This window comes from Pogonomyrmex barbatus, unplaced genomic scaffold (genome assembly GCF_055798465.1).
Source record: "Pogonomyrmex barbatus isolate J1 unplaced genomic scaffold, ASM5579846v1 scaffold25, whole genome shotgun sequence".
Classification (NCBI taxonomy): domain Eukaryota; kingdom Metazoa; phylum Arthropoda; class Insecta; order Hymenoptera; family Formicidae; genus Pogonomyrmex; species Pogonomyrmex barbatus.
The window spans coordinates 99,692-119,865 of NW_028297122.1; the positions used below are offsets into that span (position 1 = coordinate 99,692).

General features: G+C 25.8%; 2 protein-coding genes across 10 annotated transcripts in view; one reads left to right on the top strand and one right to left on the bottom strand.

Moving 5' to 3' along the window:
* Positions 1-3,938, bottom strand: part of LOC105428578 (protein I'm not dead yet-like) — a 68,743-nt gene extending 64,805 nt beyond the window's left edge. Inside the window, exon 1 of one of the 2 annotated variants that reach the window (XM_089078609.1) lies at positions 3,523-3,938. The gene's annotated coding sequence lies outside the window, so the exon portion shown is untranslated. The remainder of the gene's footprint in view (positions 1-3,522) is intronic. The other variant, XM_089078608.1, reaches the window with a different exon arrangement.
* The window catches only part of PIG-S (phosphatidylinositol glycan anchor biosynthesis class S), a 227,528-nt gene that overhangs the window by 86,543 nt on the left and 120,811 nt on the right, over positions 1-20,174 (top strand). The window lies entirely within an intron of this gene.

The window sequence follows — 20,174 nt, forward strand, 5'->3', positions numbered from 1 at the left end:
GATTCTAAAAAAGATAAACGGATTATGAGGGATTATCTTGATAAAGCTTGAAAGTATCTGAATCTATTTTTACAATTGGTAATAATTTGTCGTGTTTTAATAAATAAAATCAAACCATTTTAATGGTTTAATGAATTTAATTTTTTATTTTAATAAACAAAACATTACATCTATTAATATATATAAACGTCTCGTGCGTGCGTGCGTGCGTGCATGCATACGTGTGCATATGTGTGCATGTACATACTCGCGCCCAATAAGAACTAAACAATAAGAACTAAATTTGCTCTGTTTGATGTAAAACGAATACGTTAGAGAGGTTTAGAAAAACTCCGAAAAAGTGATTTATTATCGATTTAACTATGGGGTTTTTTAATACTATTAATAATCTATCAGACATTGATTCGTATGCTTTTTCACGTATGTTTGTAAATTTATTATTAATTGCGCTATTCTCTTGTTTGATGTAATGTACAAAATTTTTATATATATTGAAACATTATTAAAAGTATATTTTTTTATTTTATTTTGTTTGTATTTTATTGTTTTATCTACTCTATTTTTCATTTATTATAATTATATTTTAAATATATCTGTTTTTAGAGTGATTTCCTTCTTTGCCTTTCTCTTCCATGTACATGCGTATTTTCTTTTTTTCTTAAAAATGGTATATTGTATGATTAATGATTATTTTATGAATATTAATTACATAATACTTATTTATTTACAGCTTGATATTTTATGAATAAAAATTTTGATATTTGTAAACATTTAATCAGTATCTATTATTTAGAAAATTTCTGTTAATAACTTCATATTTTAAATAATATTTTAAACAATATTTTAAAGAATTTTATAGATAAATATTCTGTATAGATATATTAAAATATCATACTATAGGTATATTAAAATAACATTCTTATTTTCTGTTTTGTATCATAAAGCATTTTTTTAGGTACATTAATACACAACACATATTTTGTTAGTTGGTCTTTGTGGGACTGGATTTCATGTCAGATAAATATATACAAAATACATCCGAAAATACATACAAAATATCATTTTGAGTTACAGTTTTAAAAATATACAATTATATATAAATAAGTGTTTATTGCAAATTTAGTAATAATTATAAATTGGCGTCACCTTTTTATGAAATTTTTTATAAAAGATGTGTACATTTTTATATAATACTTTTTAGGAATATTTTTTAATTAAAAAACATTATTTTGGAAAAATCTAATTGTTGATATTGTATATTATTTTACAAATAATATACAGAGAAGGTATACTTGAGAAGGTGCAAATTCTAACAACATACTTAATTCTAATTGCAAAAATACTTTTTCATCATATTACTTATTACAGCTCTGAAATTTATAACAAAAATATTAAAATATTAAAATGATCTTTTTAACTGCACATTTTTCAAAATTATCATTTAATAGTGCAATGAAAATTAAAATCAATTTAGCAGTAAAAGATATGAAAAGGATATGAAAAACGTCTAATCTTGTTTTTTTACTTTTTTTGTTACTTAATTATTTTATTGAAATATGTTGTTTATAATAATGAAAGTAACCATTTAATATAATTATGTAATTATATTAATTATGTAATACATATATATAATTATGCACACCTAATTATGCACAAATAATCAAAAAATGCAATTTATTTTCTGATATTATGTTGTAAATGTTATTAAATAATTTAGATAATATATCACGTGTGATAAAGTATTAGTCTTAAACTAAGATTATTTTTGAATATGTAATCTGTAATTGAAAGATTATCACGATATCGTAGACGCGTTAAAAAAAATTTGGCGGTATCAGGCATTACATTCATGGTTTTTCATTTTTGATTCAAAAAGCATTAAATATACAACACTAGAAAAAGCGATAAACTTGAATCAGCAATGGTTGCAATCGAATACAAATTTCATGCTTTTCTACTGCATTTATATCTTTCAATATTACATACGTGATATATTTTATTATTATATTATTAAAATGTTTGTATATTTTAATAATTTTGAAATAAATAATTTTTATTTTTTATAAGGAATTTTAATATAGATATATACACACACACATATATATATATATATATATATATATTTATTTATATACATACATACATACATACATACATACATACATACATACATACATACATACATACCCCCCCCCCCCACACACACACACACACACACACACACACATGTATGTGTGTGTGTGTATATATATATATATATGTATATTAGTGGTATATTTAATATATGTATAAATATATAAATATGTAATATATAAATATATGTATAAAATTAATGGTATTTATGAATTATCTAATCATGTTTAAAAAGAAAATTATTTATAAAAAATTTTATAAAGAAATTGTATCAAATTGATATTTTCTTATATTTGTTAAGAAGAAATGTAACAATTAACAAATGCATATATGTATATTAATTTAATTTTTATTTAAATGCAAAATATCTTGAAATTGTGCTACGTTACTAATTTGTGATATTGTAGTTTATTCGTATTTATGGTAGAATCAGGACGTATGTGCAATTTAAACATGAATTATCATGCCCAATCCATTGTCATTGAATCCTTTTCTTTGATTCTACCGCAGACGATGCGCGCAATGCGTGCAATGCACGCGACACATATGTAATATAATACAACCTAATATAATACAACCTACAATATCAGGTTATTAATTCTCAATGGATTATAACAAATTCAATTTTTTTGTATCACATATATATTTGCATACATGCACGCACATATACGTTTTGAAGAATTGAATTTAAATAGACATGATACTGTCGCTTGTGACAAAAATAGAAGATAAAGTATCTTCCATTTTATTTTGTCCTTTATTTTTGTTTCTTTTGAATCTTGTGATCAAAGCTACTAATGAAACTTAATATCATATTATTATAAAAAAGATTACTTCGATAAGATTACGAAAATATAACAATTGTAGAACTTAGCAATTATGAAATAAATATATATGTCATTTTATAAATATATTATTAATCTGATGATCTCGAAATGTTTAAAATTTTATATATTATAAGCAAAGTATTTCTTAAATTCTATGATTTATAGGTAAACAAATTTGTATTTATTATATACAGAACAATATATGCAATAATATGTTATGTATAATAATATATAGAATATATTTTAAAGTAACCAAAATTATTTAAAAAACTTTTGAAGAAAATTGTTTCTCAATTGTCAAAAAATTTGTGAGAAAGTGAAAAAAATATTAAATAGTTTTGAAAGATTTTATATAAATATTTATTATTTTGAAATTTGCGAAGCCGAAATGTTATAAGACTGTAGTAAGAGTAGCATCAATACATAGAATAATAAATGTTTTAGATTAATCATAAAATTATATCATAACATTAATCATAAAAAAATATGAAATAATAAAACAAATATATTAAAAAGCTAACATAATTGATTATAATTATATTCAATTATGTGACCTACATACCTATTTTAAATCATATACTTTTTTAAGTATCCTTTGTTGTAATTATGATTCACTTTTATCTATTTTTCTTGATCACTGATATTACAAATCAAATCACACAAATATATAATCGTATATTGTTATATATGTAATGACACGATTGCTTTTTCAACGAGACAAAATAAAATACATTGTCACCACTAATATAAATTGATCAATGATAGATTTGCGCATAAATTTTAAAAATAAATTTTGCAAATTATAATCTCGCTATTTAACTTGATTTTGTAATACATTCTTTTATAAATCTATCTTTTTCTATCATTCTTATCACGCTTCTTGATATATTTCGAGTTATTCGACGTTGCGTCCCATTCGTACTGATCGTCCAGACCGAAGCACGCAGAATTAAGGTCTTCAATTCAGGCTTTATTCCTCCTCTCTTATTCTCTTCGCTGCTCTTCTCTTAGTCTCCCTCCTCTTCCTCTTTTCCTCTGCATTTCCCCTCCTTTTTCCCCTTCTCTCTCGCTTTCCTCTTTCCACCTTTTTCTTTCCCTCTGCTTTTTTTAGCTTATTCACTTCCGAAATGATATCACTGAAATTTTTTGACGTAAAATCCATTTACTTTTCAAAAACGTATTAAACTAGCAGTTAATTTTTTCAAAATATTTTTTCTGCTCTTTAAAAATTAATATTACAATCTTTTACTGACGAAAATATGAGAATATAAATTATTATATGAGACGTTTCTATTTTGTATATATTATATTTTCTTATATTTTCTTGTAAACTACGTTCATATCTGAGCGTACGAAAAATTAAAAATTTTTTTCAAATAAGGCTAAATGTACAATCAATTCATAATCATTTCAATAAAGATATAAAAAATTAATTTACAATACTAAAAATAATGCGAACTAATAGCTTCGATAGCTAAGAGAATTTATTAAGATTGAAGAATTTTTTGTCAAAATTATTTTTTTAAAAATATTGTTTTTTTCGGTTAATATAAATTGTTATATTTTTATTAGAAACTGTTAATTAAGTTAAATTAACTTTTTTGTTTATTTTGTTTATTTATATAAATGTTATTGTTCAAATTTTCAAATAAATTTAGTTTTATTTTCAATTTTATTTTCAATTTTGCTTTATATTTAAGATTTTAGTTTTAAAATTTAATATTAAAATAAAAAGTATCGCGGTAGTCCGCAAAGTATTTGCTTAGCAAGACTCAACAAAAATTTAAAGTTTTCAATAGTTTTGAGAAATTGTGTTATTGTATTATCTGTTATTATTCACTGTACAGTATGCAGTTAAAAAAAGTGTGTGTGTGTGTGTGTGTGTGTGTGTGTGTGTGTGTGTGTGTGTGTGTGTGGTGTGTGTGTGTGTGTGTGTGTGTGTGTGTGTGTGTGTGTGTGTGTGTGTGTGTGTGTGTGTGTGTGTGTGTGTGTGAGGGGGCACGCGCGCATGTGTTATCTTTTTTAACTGTATAGTGTATAGTAATATACTGCATCTAATGAAAGAGTTTTAAATTTCTCATATCTTAATTTATAATGTACCTAAAATAATACGCTACTGTATCAATTTCATTCATCATTTTACGATTCGTGCTTTCGTCATTCACCGCCATTTACTATTCTTTCATTTACACACGCACGCACGCACGTACGCATGCACACACCAAATAAATATACATACAGAGCCTCAGGTTTTAATGGCCAAACTTTGTATAACTCAGTATATTCTGAATCTAAATATCAAAAAGAATATATAAACAAGTCGTTTACAGATCGTTTTACAGCTTTATTAAAAAATTATGACAAAAATATAAAATACGAAAAAAATGTTGATTTTTATTACGATTGTATAAGAATAGATCAACAGTATTTACATTTAATCTATGCTTATATTATTCATTATCTATTTAACCTCTATATTATCTATTTAAGCTGTGTTTATTATCTGAAGTCATTAAAAGTAGCATGATATTTTTAGCATTTCCAGCATTAATTTCAAAATGTCTACCGTTTTTGATAATACAAGATCGACAGCGGTCAGAAATCGAATATATTACTCTACGAATTTTAGTTTATTTATTTCGTTTCATTTCATTAAATGCTTCATTATGCTCATTTTTGTATCAATTCATTATGCGAATTTATTACATTTTGAAATAATATATTAATTAATTCTGGAACGCACGCATGTACGCGCGCACATACACACAAAACATATGCGTGATGCAAAAATTAAATATCAGGCTGTGAATTTAAATTGTTAGTTTTTTAATGAAAAATATTTCCAAAATCAATTGCTTTCGTAGATTACGCTCACAGTCCAATATTTTATCATCAAGCAAATTCGTGGTCGCAGTCTATTCAATAGTATTTGATAACGCGTTTTTGTATTCTACGTATATGGTTTTGATGTTTATGCGATCTCGTTTTTAATTATTTTATACTTCGTCCGACATAGCACGCGTCGTAATTATTACAGCAAATCTTGTATACTATATTTCTTTTAGAATATGCTGATTAGATAGAGCGTTCTTATGAACTCTGATTAAACTCTCAACTTATTTATACTGAAAAACGCGGATTTAACGTCAAAATCATCAGCAAGATTTTTAAGTTTGGTAGAAATTCAGGAAATAAAAGATAATGTAAACCATTTTGTTTTTTTCGAGTTCACCATAGTATTTGATGTTATGAATATATCATCTTGTTTAAAAGGAAATTTTAATCTTGAATGAATATTATTAAAATAAATTTGAGAGAATAATTATTCATTAACAAAGTGGCGATCGCCAAGTTTAAGTTTTCTCGTCGTATTTATAGAATTAGATAATGAGAACGTTCTATAAGTCCAGTAATAATACCTTTTTTTAGGCAAAAGGGTGAAAGTACCTTTTCGAGAATATGGTTTATGAAACTAAATCAAATTCTGTAATGTTATTAACAATTCTGATAGTCAGATCAAAAAAATTCACCTCACTCCCATCAACCTCAATAAATAAATTGCAGTCTAGAGTGATAAGGGTTAAATCTTTCTGAGAGAAGCTCATTAATCAAACTAGAAGGAATAACCATTACGATATTGTCGATGTATCTGTAAAAAAATGGTAAAGGTATTCTAACATTCCCAAGTGTCCTCTCCTTATAATCTTTTAATACTAAATCGGCTATAATGGTGATAATAGTTAACCCATTTTAAATGTTTGTTTCTGGATGAATTCTTAAATATAGTCTCGTTTGCTTCAGAATGAAGTCTTAAATACAATCTCACTTGTCCTAAAGTCAACCTTTTTTATTTTTGATTAATGTAATCTATAAGCAAACATTTTCTTGATTTGATTAAGAATTGTTAATAATGTTATAAAATTTGATTAGTTTCATAAATTAACATTCTCGGGAAAGTATCTCAACTTTTACTCTCAATACCCTCTTGCCCAAAAAAGAGGCACTATTGTTGGATTTATTGATAGAGCGTTCTCATTATTTAAACCTAAATAATGACGAGAAAAACATAAACTTAAGCTTGGCGATTACCACTTTGTTAATGAATGGGTTACCCTCTCAACTTTATTTTTAATTCAAGAATATTTATTCAAGATTAAAATTTCCTTTTAAACGAAATGACATATCAGAAACATTAAATATTACGGTGAACTCACAAAAAAACAAAATGGTTTACATTACATTTTATTTCGAAATTTCTATCAAACTTAAAAAAATTGCTAATGATTTTGACGTTAAACTCGTTTTTTAGTGTGAATAAATTGAGAGTTTGATCAGAATTCATAAGAATGCTCTATCAGCATATTCTGAAAGAAATAGTATATAGTATATAGTATATAAGATTTATTGTAATAATTGCGACGCGTGCTATAATAGACAAAGTATGAAACAAAAACAAGATTGCATGAACATCAAAATCATTAGAATACAGAAACACATTCGATAATTATCAAATATAGAATGTGACTATTAATTTGCTTGGAATTAAAGTATTGGACTGTAATCTACGAAAACGATTGATTTCGGAAATGCCTTCATTAAAAGATAGAATAATAGCTTAAATTCACAATCTGATACTGAATGTTTGGATTACGCGTATGTTTCCATCCAGTAAGTAAATAAATGAGTAAGTTATAAATTTGCTTTTATTTTGATTGCGTATCATTAATCTTAAAAATTATTATTATTTTTAACTCGAGGTATACGGTGGATGGTCTTTGCGATGTACTGTTGTAGGGTGATTTATATTGCTCTCTTGGGTGTTTTTTTCTGTTTTTTTACTGTGAACCGTGTCTGGTTGGTGAGGACAACTTTTATTGTCTACTCTTTTTTTTTCATATGATAAATGATGCATACTATTATTCTTATTTAAAATTTATTAATTAACTATTTCATTCAATTAACTGACATAATTGACATATCATTATTTTTTTATGATTGAGCTCATCGACTAAACACAGATATACTTTTACTTTATTGTATCACTGAAGATTACTCAAATTTGAGTCGAAACGTTTGGAACTTTCTGTTAATAAATCGAGTTAAAATTAAAAATGTAATTTGCGCACTTACAGCGCTGATTCTCATTTGCCCTATTATTGCCCATTATTACAATATTGATAATCTTTTTTGTTAATTTCTTTTTTTATTGTTTAATTTTTTATATATGATTAGGTAAATTAATAAATAATTAATTATATATTTTATTAATTATTTATTTTATCTAATTATTTATTTTAATAAATGTAGACTGTCAGTTTTATTGTACTCAAATATTTTTTATTTGTTGCACACACACTCTCTCTCTCTCTCTCTCTCTCTCTCTCTCTGTGTGTGTGTGTGTGTGTGTGTGTGTGTGGGGGGGGGGGGGGGGTGTGCGCGCGCGCGCGCGCGGGAGGGGGAGGGAGAGAGAGAGAGAGAGAGAGAGAGAGAGAGAGAGAGAGAGAGAGAGATTTATCTCATTTTAAAATGTGACATGTAAAAAATTATCTTTTTACATGTCATTTCTCGCTTCTAATGTCGATATAACTCATATCATGCGAGAGAACCGAGCCTTAAGTAAACCAAGTTTATAGATTATACCTTGCCTTGCCAAGAAGAAGATCTGAAATGCGTTGCGGTATCAAGTTAGCAACAAGAAAATCTACATTCCTTCGTGTCTCTGTTGTGAATACATTGCGATGAGAAAGAAGCAAACTTGCATACAAGCAAAACAGGATGTCCTAAAAGAATCATGCCAGAAAGTTTATATATTTTACTCTTTACATTATCAGTATATAGGCAACTTATCTTTATTCATTAATGATATATTTAAATACAAAATGCAAGGAATGTAATTCATTTTTAATTTATTCTCGATATTTAAATAAATTGCAAATTAAATTTTATTGTTTAGAAAGTAGTATTTCTAGCACATATTTAATAATCAAATTTGCAGTTTTTATAAATTTAATTAATTATTAAGATTGAAAATTATTTAACATTATTCTATTGAAAAATTTGTATATTTGAACAAAATCGAATTTGATTGAATGAATTTAATTTCTTTAGAAGAAATTTATTACTTGGTTAAACAAATTTACTGCAACAAAAAATTTAGTTACAAAATTTGATATTAATAAAAATTTGATTTAGTAAAAATTTTAAATTAGAAATAGAAATAGCATTAAGTTTTAATTTTAAATAGAATTAAATTTTTAATTGATTATTCATTTAAAATTATGTTTATTAAATTAAATTGTATGTTAAATCTACCAAGTTTTCTAATTAAATTTTTTCAATTGCATTGAGCAACAGATTTCTTTATCCATGTTCAAATAAGAAATTGAATTAATTTAATAAAAGTTTATTGTAAAAGCAAAAGTTTAAGCAAAAAGGACTTTTAATAACAAGAAATAAATACATTTATACAAAATATAACAAGAAGAAAATATTGAATTTTAAACATATTATTTAAAATTAAACATAATATATATTTTAAAAATCGGTTTATATTTTTTTTGAATTATAAATTTAATATAATACACTTTTAAAAGACACGGTATGAAATGTAACAATATTTGATTCATTTAATATTATTTTTTAATAAAAGATATTTTTTTTATATACGACTCGTAAAATGTAACAAGATATAATTCTTTATTTTAAAAGAATTGGTTTGTGTTTTGTTTTGTTTTTATTTTCTTTTTTCTCTTTTTTTTCTGCTCTCTCTTCTTCTTCTCCTCTCTCTCTCTCTCTCTCTCTCTCTCTCTCTCTCTCTCTTTTTTTTTTTATGCAAAATTGTGTGAGCTATTCTTTCAGAAGAGTAAGTTAAAGTTAATGAATGCACACTTTTGTTTATGTAATCGGCATGTTCAGGACCATCACGCACATTTCACTCACTTATACTTTGTGCGGCATTTTTTTCTTGTATTATTTTCTTTACAATAACAACTTTTCTTAACAAAGGTTAACAAAGGTTAACAAAGGTTAACAAAATACATATTTATTCCTTTCCCAATAGTCTGATCATCGCAACACTATCTACAAATAAAAGCAAATGTAATTAATGTTTTGTAAACTGAACTTTATTATTTATTATTTATTTACTAACTATCTTATTATTTAAAAAAACGATTCTAAATATTATTATTGCACAATTGCAACAATTAAATATTACTAAACTTATACACTGATTAAGGAAGTATAGCTTTTGAATGTGTACAAATTGTTTTATATTTCATGATAATGATTGAATTATAAAATATTTGAATTTACGTATTTTGAGAACTGATTTGTTTTAATTATTTTACAATAAAATTGATAAAGAATTTTTTTTTAATTGTTGTTAAAATCTTATGTCTCTCTTATTATTCTGTGCATAAAAGTATATAAACATATTAAAGTCAATTATCAAAAATAAATAATTTACGAAATATTTTATATTTTAAAATATGTTAGAATATATCAGAATAAAGTATCAAATATCTCGAAAGTTTTTGACTTTTTGAAAATTATACTTTGATATTTTTATATCTAGAATAATTAGAGGAATCATATCATATAACAAAAAAATATACAATTTTATTTCAAAAAATGGTGACCATAAAAAATAAAAAATTGACAATGAGTTCATCCATAAATGAATCAATATTAATATAATACTGATATAATATTAATATAATATATAATGTAATATAACATTCTTGGACAATTTTTGTTTGACATTTGATATTTTTTATATTTTTTTGAAATTTGCTTGCATTGAGAGTCACCTTCTATATAATACAATATAATATTTATATAATCTCTCTATATTGAAAATTTTCTATACAGAAGATATAATTTTCTTGTTTTATAAGTAATCTGCGTATTATCTGGCGCATTTCTCCGCCACATTACTAATAGACTATTAATACAAGAATAATTTATTTTGCTAATTGATATTTTATATTAATTAAAATATTAGTACATGTTAATAATAATATGTATTATAATTATTTAAATTATTTTATCTAGATATTTCATGTAAACAGATGTCAAATGTATGTGACAATAAGTAATAAGCAAAATTTTCACTTGCGCGTTGACATATGATAAGGCAAAGCACCTTGTTTTTATCTTCAACATTTGTTCCAGATAAGTAATTGTATTTCATTCATGTACTTTTAAGATTTATATAAATTTAATTAATATTTTAATTAATATAATTGTAACGTAAACTCTTTTTTTTATTAACACTTTTTATTCCGAGTTCTTGCAAATATAGATTGTTCTTGTATTAATAATATTTATATAAATATGCTAGATAATGTGTAATTACTTATAGAATCAGAACATTATATCTTCTGTATAATAATCCATATAGACAAATCTGCAGAAACAAATGGAGCAAAGCCAGCTATCAATGTTTAATGGCAGGAAGACAATAAATTTCACACAGTTTGTAATATCTGACGATGTTGACAAACTGCCACCAATACGACAAAATCTGTTGACACATCAACAGATTGACGGCAGAAACCGAGTAGCTCTTGCGATTATTTGATATTATTTATATTACATATTGATTTATGATTAAAATAAAATGGATGTTTATTTATTTCTTCAGATAAATTAATTTCAAATATATATATAATTAAATAGGATATATTTTAAAGAAGATGTAAGTTTTTTTATTGTTAGTTTCATTAATTTTATTAATTTTTATTTTTTTCTCTTTACATGTTTTATTCATGATTTTATTCATGATAATATTAAATATATATAATTAATATATGTAACGAGACAACAATATTTGTCAAAATTGTTCTTTATCTTTTTTTATAATTGCAATTAATTTATGATAATTATTTAATTCAAAGAGCATTTTTGAATTGAATAATCGTTCAGAAACAAGATAAGTATGGAATAATGACATCAAAATTAGATCTGACATTGTTTTTTTCAATCAATTTTATTCATCTGAATTAGTGTTAGTATATAATAGCATATACAAAAAAAAGTTTTGCTCGTTTATTAATTTTTTTAAAAATGCAGATTACATAAAATGTGCACAACAAGGTTATTACATCAGAAGACATAGTAGGCATGTCTCGGGTGTCAAGTCAACTGAACACTATCGTGTGCGAGTCGGCGAGATGCGAGCATTCGAAATTATCGGATCTGACTAACGGCTAAATCGATCAAGTTCTAAATAGACTTGATCGATAGCTTTAGTTCGACTTGCTGATAATAAAAGTATTTTTGATAATAAAAGTATTTTTATTTTTCTGCTACGTGCCACACAAGCGAAGATATTGAGCGAAGATATACACAAAGTCCGATTTGGAAATTTTTACTTTAAGAAACGTCGTCATTATTATCATCGTCGCTCGGTTCTCATCTACGGTTGTAATTTCTGTTACGGAGGCGCCACTATCCAATGTACACGCACCGGCGAGAATGGTGTCTGTGCGCTTGGCACGCGGCCGCTATACATACACACGAAGCGCGTACGTCCGCGGAGCGCGAAGGAGATCGTGGAGCGGAGAGAAAAAATAGTGGGTGCAATTCAATGTTGCATCCTTAACACGAGATGGACGATCGAAAGAAAAAGCATAATCGAATGTGATACCGATTTTGGCCCCTTGCTGTCTCACATACTTGATGCTTGAGTGCAAGTGAAAGACCGCGATGTTTCGCGTTTTTCTTTCTTTTCCTCTCGTTCTGATTAATTATTAATTGTTCAATGATTATTTATTTATTTAATTGATTATTTAAATATGATAATTAATTATTTAATTAATAATTATTTAATTATCGCATAATAATTCTTTTATTATATATTTTAAAAAAGTGTAAAATTAACACTATTATGGCGGTTTTGGACATTGAATGTCTTACAGTTTTCCGCAGCAGCCGATATTCAAAATTATTTAATAATATAAAAAATAATGAATTCGCGAAACTGTATTCAAAAATAAGGAAGATTATATTCAATAATAATAAAAAGTTATTAGTAAATAAAAATGTGAAAAATAAAATAAATATTTTTGAAATGAATATTATGTAAATTTAAAATTTGAATTTGCAATAATGTAATTATATAAAGTATTATTTCTATACGTAAAAATATTATTTCACGTTACATTATATCGTATCATTTCTATATACTTACATTTAATTATAAATCTTATAACACAAGAAGTTTATTTCCACATTGCAAATTTAAAAATGCGTGTAAAACTGTTACATGGATCTCCAAATTATCTGTAACGATAGTTATAATTTTACATGTAACTTCTTTTTAAAATGTATAATAGAAGAATTACTATCATAATTAAATCATAATTAAATAATCAATTAAATCAATAATTAAATTAATTATTTATTATTTAACGATTATTTAATTATTGATTTAATTGATTATTTAATTATGATTGCGTAATAATTCTTCTATTCATTTTATTAAAAAGTTATGTGTAAAATTACAACTATATATAATCACACAGATAGAGAAATTACTTAAATTATTTTTTGTATACAATTACTAAAATATCCTCCATTTAACACACAAAATTTATTAAATTAATTTTTTATTACAGGTTTTAACAATTCTACATTTTATTAGTTTTTCTAACAGTATAAAATATTAATATGGTTAATATTACAAAATGTCTGATATCACTATAAAATTACCTTTTTACAAAAAGGTAAAAAAAGGATGTCAAGAATAGTAAAATCCTATTTAAATCTAAGTGTTATATCACAATCTTATTAAATTCAAATAGTATCTAATATTTAACTCTAATGTGTATATCATTTATATAAAAGATTTGATATTAAAAATGTGGCGCCAAATTATAGTCTTATTATCTCGAAAGTTAAATGTACAATTGCTTTTAAAAAATGTAAATTAATCAATGATTCGTATCTTGTATTTCCATTAAAATCTTCTTATTCTAAAACCGAAGTGATAGTAGCTTTAATTCTTTTTAAAAAATAATGATATAAAATTGCATTTAACTTAATTAATATGTATATCATCTATGTAAAAGATTTGATATAAAAAAAGTGACGCCAAGTTATAATCCCATTACTTCGAAAGTTAAATGTAGAATTGCTTTTAAAAAATGTAAATCAATCAATGATTCGTATCTTTGTATTCTCATTGAAATCTTCTTATTCTAAAACCCAAGTGATAGTAGTTTTAATTCTTTTTCAAATGATAAAATAAAATTGTGTTTAACCTAATTTAATTCAAATAATATGTATCTAACATAAGTGGTAGTAGCTTTCATTCTATCTCAATATATGTATACATAATATTTCGGCATATCCTTCTGTAAAGAATTTTTAAATACATGTATATTTGAATCGAATGAAAAATTTAATTACAAAGAATTAAAGAGATAATAGTACAAAATAAAAAAAATTTAATTTAAATAAAAAAATTTTTATGTAAAAAAACTTGGCGCTGCTAGATCTTGATTAAAATAATAATAAAATAAAAATGACAAATTTTTATTTAAAAAAGTAATGACAAGATTTAAGGAATATATTATTACAATAAATAGTTTTATTTTTTCCCAATGCCAAGTTTTTTTACATAAAAATTTTTTAAAATTTAAAAATTAAATTTACATTTTAATTAAAATTTAAATTTTATACACATTAGGGTTAAATATTAGATACTATTTGAATTTAATAAGATTGTGATATAACACTTAGGTTTAAATAGGATCTTACTATACTTGTAATGATTAACATCAGTGTACTAATTATAGTAAGATTACACAAATAAAATGTAAATGATACAAACTGTCAACTACATTATAAATTTGAACATCATAAAGAAGAAAATCATAGAAAGTCCGAAAGGTTGTTATTTATTTTAATTTGTAACAATTTCTGATATTTAAAAAATGTTTTAGTATGTATAAATTATTATTTTTAAAAACATTTAACACTAATATTTATTCTAATTGTTTATAATTATTTATTTATGTGAAATATTTGATCACTGACATTCTCGACGTGCTACTTATGAATAGACAAATATTTAAATATTTTTCTAGGCAATTAATATCTTTTTAGTTTTTTTCATAAATTTGTTATTTGTTGTTATTTGTTATATTCATCATTAAATCATCAATTATTAATGATTAATTAAAAGTTAATGGTTAATGGTTAATAACAAAATGTATTATAGCAATAGAATCGGGGAAAACAATATTTAGAGAACTTATGGAAGTCAAATTAAGTAAATTATTTTATATTTTCAGTTAAATTATATAATTAGGGCAACAGAATATAGAATATATAGAAAATAATATTTTGAAAACTTTTAAAATAAAACTCCAAATTAAATAAAGTAATATATTATATATTAATAATACTTTTAGTTAAATTATTATTGAATTTAGTTAAATTAAAATTATTTTGTTTAATATACATAAAACTAACATTAATCTAATTTTATTCTTTAATTGTATAATTGTATAATTTATCTTTTTTATATCACTTTCTTAAATATGACTAGAAAATTATAATGTAAAAATTAAGACGAATGAGAATTAGCACTTTTCACACTCGTGCGTAATTAACACTCTTTATTATAGGCTTTAATATATAATACAGATATTTTGACTCAAGTTTGACTCATCTTCAGTGAATATGACAATAAGATAAGATCTTGTCTTCTGACGAGCCCACCGATGATAAAATCGATAATTAATTGATAATTATTATGATCGTATATATAATGACCGTATGTCATCTTTAAAAGAAACGAGACAATGGTTATTAAGGGGCTGTCAATTATCAGATGAACAGTTCACACTAAAATGGAGAAAGCACGAATACGATACAGCTCGCACCGAGCAGCACACCGCGCAGCGTGTCTGCACGTCTTGAGCTTTAGGCAATAACTGAGCGTAATGACTTTAAATTTAACAACTTGCAATCAAAACAAAACCGAAGTTACAGCTTGCTCAAGACGGAAACAAATGCGTAATGCAAGAATTCAGTATCAGACTGTGAATTTAGGCTATTATTTTGTCTTTTAATAAAAAGCACCTCTGAAATCAGTTGTTTCTGTAAATTTCGTTCACAGTCTATAATACTTTCATCGTTCCAATCAAATTCGTGATCGTAGTCTGTACTCAGCAATGATTGAATGTGTATATGTAATTTGTGTTTCCGCATATATGATTTTAGTGTTCATGCAGTCTCGTTTTCAATTGTCTCATAGTTTGTCCATAGCACATAGCACGCATCGCAATTGTTGCAGCAGATCTTGTATACTACATTCCTTTGTATGCTGGTAGAGCGTTCTTGTGAACTCTGATCATATCTCTCAACTTATTCATATTAAAGAACGCGGGTTTTGCGTTGAAATTATTAGCAATTTTTTTTATTTTGGTCGCAATTCCCAACAAAAGGTAAAGTGAACCATTTTGTTTCTTGTGATTGCACTGTTATATTTGGCATGCTTAATCTATCATCTAGTTTAAATAGAATTGTTCTAGAATGAATCTAGAATGAATATTATCAAGGATAAAGTTGAGAGGATAATCGTTCATTAACAGAATAGTGATCACTAAATCCAAGTTTTTTTTTATATTTGGTATTTCGGGGAGATACATAATAAGAAATCTATCGAGTCCAGCGATAGCGCCTCTTTTTTGGGCGAGAGAGTGTTGAGAGTGAAAATTGAGGTACCTTCCTGAGAATGTGGGTTTATGAAACTAATCAATTTTAATGTTCTTATTAACAGTCTTTAAGATCAAATCGAAAAAATTCAACTCGCTCTCCCTATTTCAACAATAAATTGTAATCTAGGATGATACGTTGAATCCTCCAAGAATCTCATCAATCAACTGATAAGGAATGGCCATTGCGATATCATCGACGTATCTATAAAACAATGGTAAACGAGCCTCAACACCCTCGAGCACGCTCTTCTCCAAGTCTCTTAATATTAAATCAGCTATGATCAGTGACAATGGGGAACCATGATGTTCCAAAGGTTTGCGTATAAATTACATTGTAAAAAAGATTTAATTTAGGACAAAACGAAATTGCACTCAAAAATTCGTCCCTAAGGATGTCACAATCCTGGGCTTCCTAAAATACACAAGCTTGGATGTTTCTTTCGAATAATTGTTTCGTTTAGTGGACTATCAATTGATAGTCCATGCGCTCGCGCTCATACGCGCACACACCGTAAATGTCTCACACACACCCACACACACTCATCTACCTACACACACACACACACGCGCGCGCGCGCGCGCGCGCAACACACGGGTGTTATGGCTCGGGTTCAACATGTATACATGTATGCATGCACGTATGTGTATGTATATTGTATGTACGTATATATAAAAAATAATTCCTTTTTTATCTTGAAAACAGAGATAGATAAATATGATTTTAAATGGTTCGATCATTGAACATAGAAATTAGAAAAATTATGTTGAATTATGAAAAACGGAGAAACTTGTCTAAGTTTTATACAGTAAAGTGAATATTTTGACACGAAACTTGTAGCGCTCTTTTTAACGAGTACAAGAATGTATAATGTAATAAATTATTTTACAAAGTATTATACAAATTTTTTTCGTGAAAGGTTTTATAGGCGACTACTACTTTTTCACTTTCAACCGTACCATGTGATTCAACTTCCGATTTTTACATTAGCAATTGACTTTGTAACATGTCATCTCAGCATCAGCACTAGATATATGTAGAACATAAAAATATAAAAATATAAAATCTAAATATATGTTAAAATATATGTGCATATATGGATATGTGGATATGCATGCGCGGATATGTATGCATGTATATCAATATAATAAATTTTATTATGGACTATAAATTGATGTCAAACTCTTTGTACAAAAAATATTTTTATATAATGTAAGATACATTTGTGTGATACTTATATTGTCTCTTTTGAAAAGATGAATTTAATAGATTATATTTTTATGATTTTGCCAATTTATAAAAATAAGTATTACGATTAACATATGACAAGATTAAATAGTTTTGAATCATATTGTTTATGATATGTATGATAAACAACAGTGAAAAATCATATTTTAAAGCCCATGAATAACGTGCATAATAATTATGATATAATTTGACTTGTGATTACCTGACATTATCAATACAATTACAATTTTTTCTTGATTCATTTATCGATCTTTCATGATTGATACATAGTTATCAAATCTTGTCATGGATTTGACGAATGTCAAAAATATCTGATACTTAGATAATCTTATAATCACGATATCACATAATTTTGAATTTGAACTGTGTTTCATCATACTTGCACAGCAAAATACTGACAACGAAATTGGATCTCATTCAATTTTATCTCGAAGGTTAAGAGCGTGCAAGAAATATCCACTACTGCTGTTTTAACAATAAAATAAGATTCAATAAATTATCTTCTAAATTATATACTTACAAAAATTAAAATAAAAATTTTCTATAATGTTAATTAAATGTTTGTTGAAAGAGTTATATATAGGATCCTATTTGAGACGGAAGAGTGATATGTCAAGAAACGATGATTGAATTGGAAAATGTTTCAGACAAAATTTATAGAGTTTCAAGGGGAACATAAGATGATATCATTGGTTTGACCTTAAATGGATGTGCCAAGATCATATCACAAGTCAAGTTATATCATAATTATTATGCACGTTATTCATGGGCTTTAAAATATGATTTTTCACTGTTTATCATACATATCATAAACAATAAGATTCAAAACTATTTAATCTTGTCAAACTATTTAATCTTGTCATATATTGTTAATCGTCATACAGAAGTCAACTTTGTTTTTCTAAATGGAAATCTCCATTTTTTATTACATATTCTTGTAGCTAACCTCGAGAGGTTCAAAGCACTATAATAAAATACTTTTCAAAACACTATAATAAAATATTTTTTTTAGTAAGTATTTTTTGAGTTATGAGGCTTGAATTTCATATGCAATATATTGAGGCTTGAATATCATATGCAATATTTGACATAAAATATAAGATATTTCATAAATTGTTCATTTTTGGCAATTATATCTTAATACTTTTATATATAGAATAACGAGATAAATCAATTGTAAAGAAAATACAGCTTGTTTTTTTAAAAAATGATATGTCGTTGCACATTGTAAATCTCGATTTTCATCTCACACACACACACACACACACACACACACACACACACACACACACACACACACCACGCGCGCGCGCGCGCGCGCGTGAAAGGCAGAAGAGCTCATTTTATTAAAGCACCTCGAAGAGGTCTAAATCCAACTGTGCGATGTCCACGTGCACTTTGAATAACGCTCGGCGGTATTTAAACTTTAGCGGCACATATTTCGAATAGTTTTTAGCTAAATGGAACTTAATTAGTTGCTTTGAAAAAGTTTTGTTGTCGACTATAAGAATTGACAATAAAAATAGAGATTTCTAAAATTTTAAGGTAATCTTGATGTAACTTTTCTAAGATCGTTCAAGGACAATCAATATCATGATGGGTAACTTGCTATTCTACAACTTTTGTAGAAAAAATTTTTTTCGTAAATGTCATTTTTCTAAGATAATTTAACCCTTAATCGGCCGTGCCACGGCATTAGGTGCCGCAAAGTTTTTCTGAAAAATCATTAATAATGCAGGTCTTTTTTCTATTACCGACCTTCTGTATTCCTTATTTATCATCTCAATCATAAAACATTCCAACTGCCGCATCTTTCCTATTAAATGGTTGGCCTTTTATCCACTTTAAAATCAGTAGGACACATTTTGCGGCACGGAGTGCGCGTCTCAGAATGTAAATAAAATCTTGCTTATATAAATAATTATAATAATGCGAGATGTCGAATCATTCCTGACATTTTAATTTATTTTTATTCATATTAATGCTTAATATTTCTTTAGTTAAAGTATTAATGCTTAATATTTCTCTAGTTAAAGTTAGATTAAAGTTAGGTTATGTTTTAAAAAGCTTAAACAATGCAAATTTTGAAACAATTTTAAAGATATCCTGGATCCAAATTCTGTCCTAAGTTTCCTATCATAAGTCTCAAAAATATCCTCAAATCGAGAGGTATTCTGTAAATACTTGGAGAGATGGTGGAAGATAGTATACAAGAAGAGATAGTTGATTTTAGTT